Raw genomic sequence first — 7,016 nt, forward strand, 5'->3', positions numbered from 1 at the left:
CTTGTCCCTGCCGCTCCAGCCTGCTGTTCCCAAGGGTCCAGCCGGACACCGGGATCAGCTGCCCAGGGGTTTGTGAAGCCTTTGTTCCATCCTTCCCAGGATCCCAGGGCACCAGTGCCGCGTGCTCCCCGAGCTCGCTCCGGAGCGCCCCCTGCAGCCGCGGGGGAACCATCGCACCTGCCCTGCTCACCGGGAGCCGCCAGCGCCCCTGCCGGCTGCGAGCGGAACTGCACCCGAGGGGAAAGGGCCCGACAGCCGAGAAGGCTGGCACTGGGTTTGTGATTGTTCGCTGTTACTGCCATAGCTATTGCTGTTTGTTTGACTGGTTATACACCTATAGATATATAATAGTAAAGAACTGTTATTCCTATTTCCCATATCTTTGCCTAAAAGCCCCTTGATTTCAAAATTATAATAACTCGGAGGGAAGGGGGGGTCGCATCTGCCATTCCAAGGGAGGCTCCTGCCTTCCTTAGCAGACACCTGTCTTTCAAACCAAGACAACAATGCACCATTAATCATGACTAGTTTCTTGATGTCAATGGGGTGAATCTTAATTTCATATTATTAATTAGCCTATTGATTGAATTCATTAACTTTTGCATGCTTCAATAAGAAATTGGTCTACTCAGAGTATTAAAGGAACAGCCTAGATTATTGTCTGTAATACTAATTCTTAGTAAATAACATTAACGTTCTATGAAGACAGAAAAATATTACAGCTTATTGTCTCAAATTCCAGTCTTTATTTCACTAAATATTATTACACTAAATTCAACCAAGCTGTGAATATTACTTTGCAGTACATGCTGTCAGTATATCTTGTTCATTTGTTGTTGTTCGGACTCTTGAGTGCTTCTAGGTGGTTTCTCTGCCTGGGCCTGAAGCTAGCTTAAAGAAAGCACAGCTGGTGATCTTGGGGAAGGAGAGACAGAAGAAGCTCTAGTGGAAGTCACCTGCCAAAACAAGCCTCATGGGCGGGGGCTTCTGCAACATTTTCTTGGGAGGTGCTTTACGCTGAGGCTCTTGCACTCGGCCCTGCCGAGCTATGTTGCAGCTGTGCTGCAGTCATGCCTATGCTCAGCACTTGATCTTGACCCCAAACCATGAACTTTTCTTCCCCCCCTAACTTCAGCCCGACTTCATCCCATGGAGGTGCCTGACATCCTGGGTTTCGAGGTGCCCCCCGGCCTGCCTTCCTTCCTCACTGGGTGTGGTGGGACCAGCCTCAGCTGGTAAAGGCCCTGCCCTGCCAACCTTAAGAATCTCCTTGGCTCCTAGCCGTTGGAGAGCAGCCTCTTGGTGCTCCCCAAGAGTCATCCACTTAAGTCTTAATCAGAGTATCTTCTACTAAAAAGAATATTTATCTTTTGATTTCTTGATAGTCTTGCACACATATTTCACAGAAACCGTGGGACTACTCTCATATTTTATAAAACATTCACTGTGAAACCAATGTGGTGCAGGGATTGATGCAGGCTCCTGATAGCAGGTGTACAAACTTCCAAAACTCCAAAGTTTCGGAAATTACATGTATACACATCGGTAGAAGCAGAGTGTGTTCCTTTAAAGGATACTGCACTCCTGTAATGCATAATGAGAGGTAAATTCCAGAAAGAAACCAGTTACAATTGTAGCCATTGAACCATTTAGTGATTATAGCATTAAAAATATGTATTAGGATTAAAAATTTGCATATGCTGACCAGTTCTTGATATTTCTTGCCTACCATGTTTTTCAGGAGTATTTCCACTGATCTGAAGTATTCTTGATCTTGTTGAGAGCCACTAGTCTACGAACTTTTCCCAAGGTAGTAGCATTATATTTATGTTATCTAAATTATAATGATAAATAGGTAAATGGAGCTAAAAAATTTATGGTACCTTACATTTTCAGAGTTCTACTATACATATATTCATCAGTTCATTTTCTAACTGTTCCTCTCACACAGTATGTAAGAAAATGTAATCAATAAACATTTAAGAAAAAATCAGAGATAGCTTACAGACAGCTTTTTAAGAAAATCTTTTTTGTTGTTTTTTTTTAAGTATCATTCTCCTTAAGGTAACTTGAACCTAATTTTCAGAAGGACTCGTGTCACTATTTAGTCAATTGAACAGCAAGGAACATTTGGTGTCCTATTATTGTATGTGTAGATCGGTGACACTTTGGTGACAGGGAATGTTGAAGTTTAGTACAATCTGCATACTGAGCTCCTAAAATACAGAAAAAGTATAGTGTGACAGAAGAGTTTACATGTGGACTTGAGCATTTGGAGCTAACCAAAGCTCAGCTACTGAACTTCCATGTGGCCTTCAGCCCACCACTTAACTTCTTCAAATATTGTATTTTTATCAATTTTAGTGAACAACGTTACCACAGGCTATTGTTTGTAAAACAAACAAACAAACAAATGATGTGGCATTCTGGGAAGAGTGATAGTAAATGCAGAAAGACTGCAAAGTCTTTTTAAAGCTACACAAGCTGGCAAAATTAGGAAGAAAGGTTCAACAGTCCTGGTTTTCAGCATGCCATATAATTCGGTACTTCATAGATTCCTGCACTGTCTTTCCCACCATGGTGTCTGAGCTTCTTTCAGTAGTGTTTAAGCAAAGTGAGTAACTTTGTTTTACATGTGGTTTCTTCTCAAAACCACAGTGTCCCTCCCTTTCCCTCATGTAACAAGGTTTCATCCTGGTTCTCAGGGAACCAGGTCATGACACACTGTTGTGTGAGTGTGTGTATACATATGTATTTACAAATGCATACTCTATAAATAAACACATGTATTTTCTCCCCTGGTTGATCAAAGAAGCTGAATCTTGCTCAAATCTTGCTTGACTGAAGTGTTTTAATTTTAAACTTGGATATGAAGAGTAAAATACAGGTACAAGGGTTTTTTTTTCTTTTTGAAAACTCTTTAAAATAAGCCAAACCCTTCTTTCCAAGCATTCTATCTGTCTGCATCAAGTTTCCCAAGAGAAGTTGTGCCCTAGCATAATATTTCAAATGTAGCAACTTGAGTGATTAATTCTGACAAAGATGGGAGACAGAAATTAGTATTGGCAAAATTAAAATTTCTCTGTAGTAATTGGTCTTGTATAAAAAACATTTTTATAAACATTTTCTCTTGTAGTAGTGCTGGGAAATGGTGACTATGAGGGAATGGCTTTCTTTGTAATTAGGCTGATGGTCTTCTAAATTCACAATCTCAAAACTAAAGCCCTGCAAACCTGAAACAGATACAATCATTCATATTTCCTATAAGAAATTTTCAAACTATTTTACTGTCATTTGATTAAGTCTCCGCTTATGTGAGTTAAGGGAATTTGCTTCTTGAATCATAGTATCAGGTTGGAAGAGATTTTGGGAAGTCACCAGTTCAATCTCCTGCTCAAAGCAGGGTCAACACTGAAATCAGATGGTGTTCTTCACTGCTTCACTGTCCTCACTAGCTGGTTGAAATGACCACTGTTTCCATTAGCCTCTCCTTGCAGAGGACATCTGTTCCAGCCCTTGACCATCTTGATTTTCTACTGGCTCCAGTTTATTAACATCTTTTTTATATTGGGGTGCCCAAAACTACACACAGTATTCCAGATATATGCTACCAAATGATGAGTAAAGAGGAATAGTCATTTCCTTTGATCTAGCTCTGACTTTCTTTATACAGGCCAGGGTGGTGTGAGCTTTCACTGCTGTCTAGTGTTTCTCCCACTGTCCACCAGGACCCCCAGATCTTATTCAGTGGCACTGAGGGGCCTGTCAGTCCCAGTCTGTGCAATGGCAGAAGGTCAGTCTGACCAAAGTGCAGTGCTTTGCATTAGTCTGTGTTGAACTTCATGTGATTCCTGTCAGTCCATTCTCTGGCTTGTCTAGAGGCAGCCCTGCCCCTGAGCATTGAATACATTTATGGAATAAGCACTGCAGCTATTCATTACTGGTTTATGCCAACATTAATATTTTTAAATAAAAATCACATCCTAATGAAATTTTAGAGGAAATTTCAGTGTGATTGTAAGGTGGAAGCTTTAGGCTTATTAGAATCTGAAACTCCTATTACAAAGGGTGTAAATGCTTTCTCACTAGCTACAGTGGTTAAGACCTTCATTTTATACTTAATTTCAGGGAGAACTAATAGCTCCGTATTTTCTCCCATCATGCTGGAGCACTAGTTCAGCTCATGAGAACTACGAAGAGGACGGGGCCTTGGCTCTACTCTGACCCGGTGGAAAGAGGGCCCCCTAAAATTCTGACTCAGTGCAATCCAGTGTATTAATGATATGAGTCGATGTTGTTACACTGCAAGATGTGTCTGTACAAGCCAAAGAAAACTAAGATTTTAGATGCTGATAGCTAGGAAATCTTCCAATCTCCTTCAGTGTAGTAACAAAATAATGACGTAATAGGGAACGCGTGTGTATTAAGTTTTGTTAATGTAAAGCTGATAGAAGTGCAGCCATCATGTAATCTCAGCATATGCTGAGAAAAGAGAAAGAAAAACTTTTTAAAAGCATAGCAAAAGCTGTTCTGAAAGGAAGAAAATTATGATGGCTGGTTCTGGAGAAGATGTAAGGACCATGTAATGTAAGGAACAGAGAAACAATTGAAGAGTGTATAACTGTAAAATCCTTACCAAACACTTCATAAAACTTTTATTGCTCAGTACGACAAACACTAACATACAGCTCTATAAACACCATGGTGTCTTTGAAGTGTGTTTCTTCTATTTTAGATCTATAAACTGGTTGGTGTACCTACCTGCTTGCTTGTTTTTGTTCTTATCCCATTTGGTTTGTTTAGGAAATACGATCATTCTTTCCTAAAGATTTTGCATTTTACAGTGTGTTTCAGCTTTGTCTTCGTGGTTACTATGTTGCCTTTGGCTCAGCAGGATTCCTATCTACCTGATACGTTACTTAGGAGGCAACCATCAAATCCAACAAGTTAAAATGTCTCCCAGAGCAGGGTAGAAAGCACACTCCCTGCTCTGCGCAATGTTAGCTTCTGTAGCCGGATGATGACGTTTCTGTCATTGTCTACTGCTTTTACGTGATTAAGTATTGTGAAACACAAGATGCTGCTCATCATTTTGCTCCCAGCCTCCAAACAGGTGAAGTACAACATACATTTGTTCTGTCTTGAACAAAGAGATACACTTTGCTGTTAGAACATGATTTAAAATCAGAGAAGACTTCTGGGGTTTGGGTTTATTTTTGGTTGGGTTTTTTTTCCCCCAATGAAAGTTGACATAAGTAATTTTTAATCTTATCCATATCTGATGTGCTTCAGTTGAGGCACCGATTGCCTAACATGAGAGAGAGGAAATAACTCCAGTTTATTGAATCTTTCTTTTCAATCTTTATTAGGGCAAATTAAACTAATGAATTGTATGCCTTTGACTACAGCTAGTTATTATATGTTCAATGATTTATGTTTGCTTTACATATTAGGAAATTTGTGAACATCTGGGAATATTCTTTCTGTATTGATTTAAATAGTTATTGACCCATTGTTCCTGTCTACCAGAAGTTTGGAAGAGCAAATGCATTAATGGTGCTATAGCAGAATTTTCCTTGAAGGTCCTATTGGGACAGTGTTGGATCAAATGATACCGCTGGTTGTGAAAGAAAAAAAACCTTTACCAGTAGTACCTGTGGCTACTATTTTGCTCTTCACTGCCATGTGTCTCACTGTTATCCTCTGCACCATGACAGGAAAAGATTGGGTGTGGTAATTAGACTGCTGACCTGGGACTCATCAGAGTAACCTGGTTATGCATCTGTAGTCATGGGCAAGTCACTTCTGTGGGCTCCTGTTTCTGCACATCTTGAGCTTCCCTGGTAAAACGTTCTGCAAGGAACTATTGTGAAAGAAACACAAACTACAGTGAGCAGTGCAAAAATCACTTCTATATTTCACTCTATAAAGCAATGCATGCTGGAAGGGAAACTGCCCTGCTGGTCTGGAAAAAAAACCCCAAAACCCAGCAATGTTACTGTGTGCACTGAATAATCTGAACCTGGATGAAGGCAAACACGTGGCAACGTGCACATTGGAGAAAAACGTTTGGCATTTTCCTGTTGCTCAACATTTCACTGAATATGAGTCTAATCTATGAATGCTGTCTAAAGGTTATTTTATAATCTGTAAGTTTCATTGCTTGTTAACAAACTCGAGGAGCAGAGCAGTCTACAGAGGGAGCAATGACAAAGCAGCTTCTTTATTTCCTGCCTTAGTAGGGTAGAGTAGCGTGCCTGCATTTGTCAGCGCACTCTGTTTTTTATTCTTGGACCAAGGCAGCAGAGGAAGCCATCTTACAAAAGAGGAGCTGAACATTTTTAGAAACCTCAGAAGTATGTGTTCTTGTGAAAGTAAATTTCAGTTGTTTGGTAAAACAGCCAACAGCATAGAGATGACCTGAGGATTTGCATTAGACTAAAATCCTTTCTCCCTTCCCTGCTTTTTTAACTTTTTCTTCTGAAAAAGCTGTGAGAAAAGGGACTGAAAGGGGGAAACAGAAAATCATGTTTTCCTTTGGTCCAGGGGATTCCTTAAAAACAAAAAGCTCTTTGTTTTTCTTTAGCGAGAAAGGACATAAAGCCTGATCGCGCTGAAGAGGCTGGCTCTGAACTCGGGGCATCAAAGCGGCGCTTTCCGACGGGTATTGGACACGGCAGCATTTTGCAGGGCTTGGCTTTCAAATCAATGCTTCAAACTCTCTGCCCGCCCCTCACTCGTTGGGGATTTCCTCTCCTTCTTTGCCAACAACAGCGACAGCCACGCGCAGAAGGTCAAGCCGAGATCCGTGGACAAGGGCAGGGGGCCTAGGGCCGTGCCGGGATGAGGCGCTGAGGGCCGGCGGGGAGCTGCGCCGCGGAGGGAGGAGGAGAAGGAGGAGGAAGGCGGGAGGAGGAGGAGTTGAGGAGCCCGGGCCCGGGAGCCTCCCCGCTTACCGCACTAGGAAGTGACGCTTTCTCCGAGTCCCGGAGAGAAAGAAACAAAGTTTGTTTTTT

This window comes from Corvus brachyrhynchos, unplaced genomic scaffold, assembly GCF_000691975.1.
Source record: "Corvus brachyrhynchos isolate BGI_N302 unplaced genomic scaffold, ASM69197v1 scaffold115, whole genome shotgun sequence".
In the NCBI taxonomy this organism is placed as follows: domain Eukaryota; kingdom Metazoa; phylum Chordata; class Aves; order Passeriformes; family Corvidae; genus Corvus; species Corvus brachyrhynchos.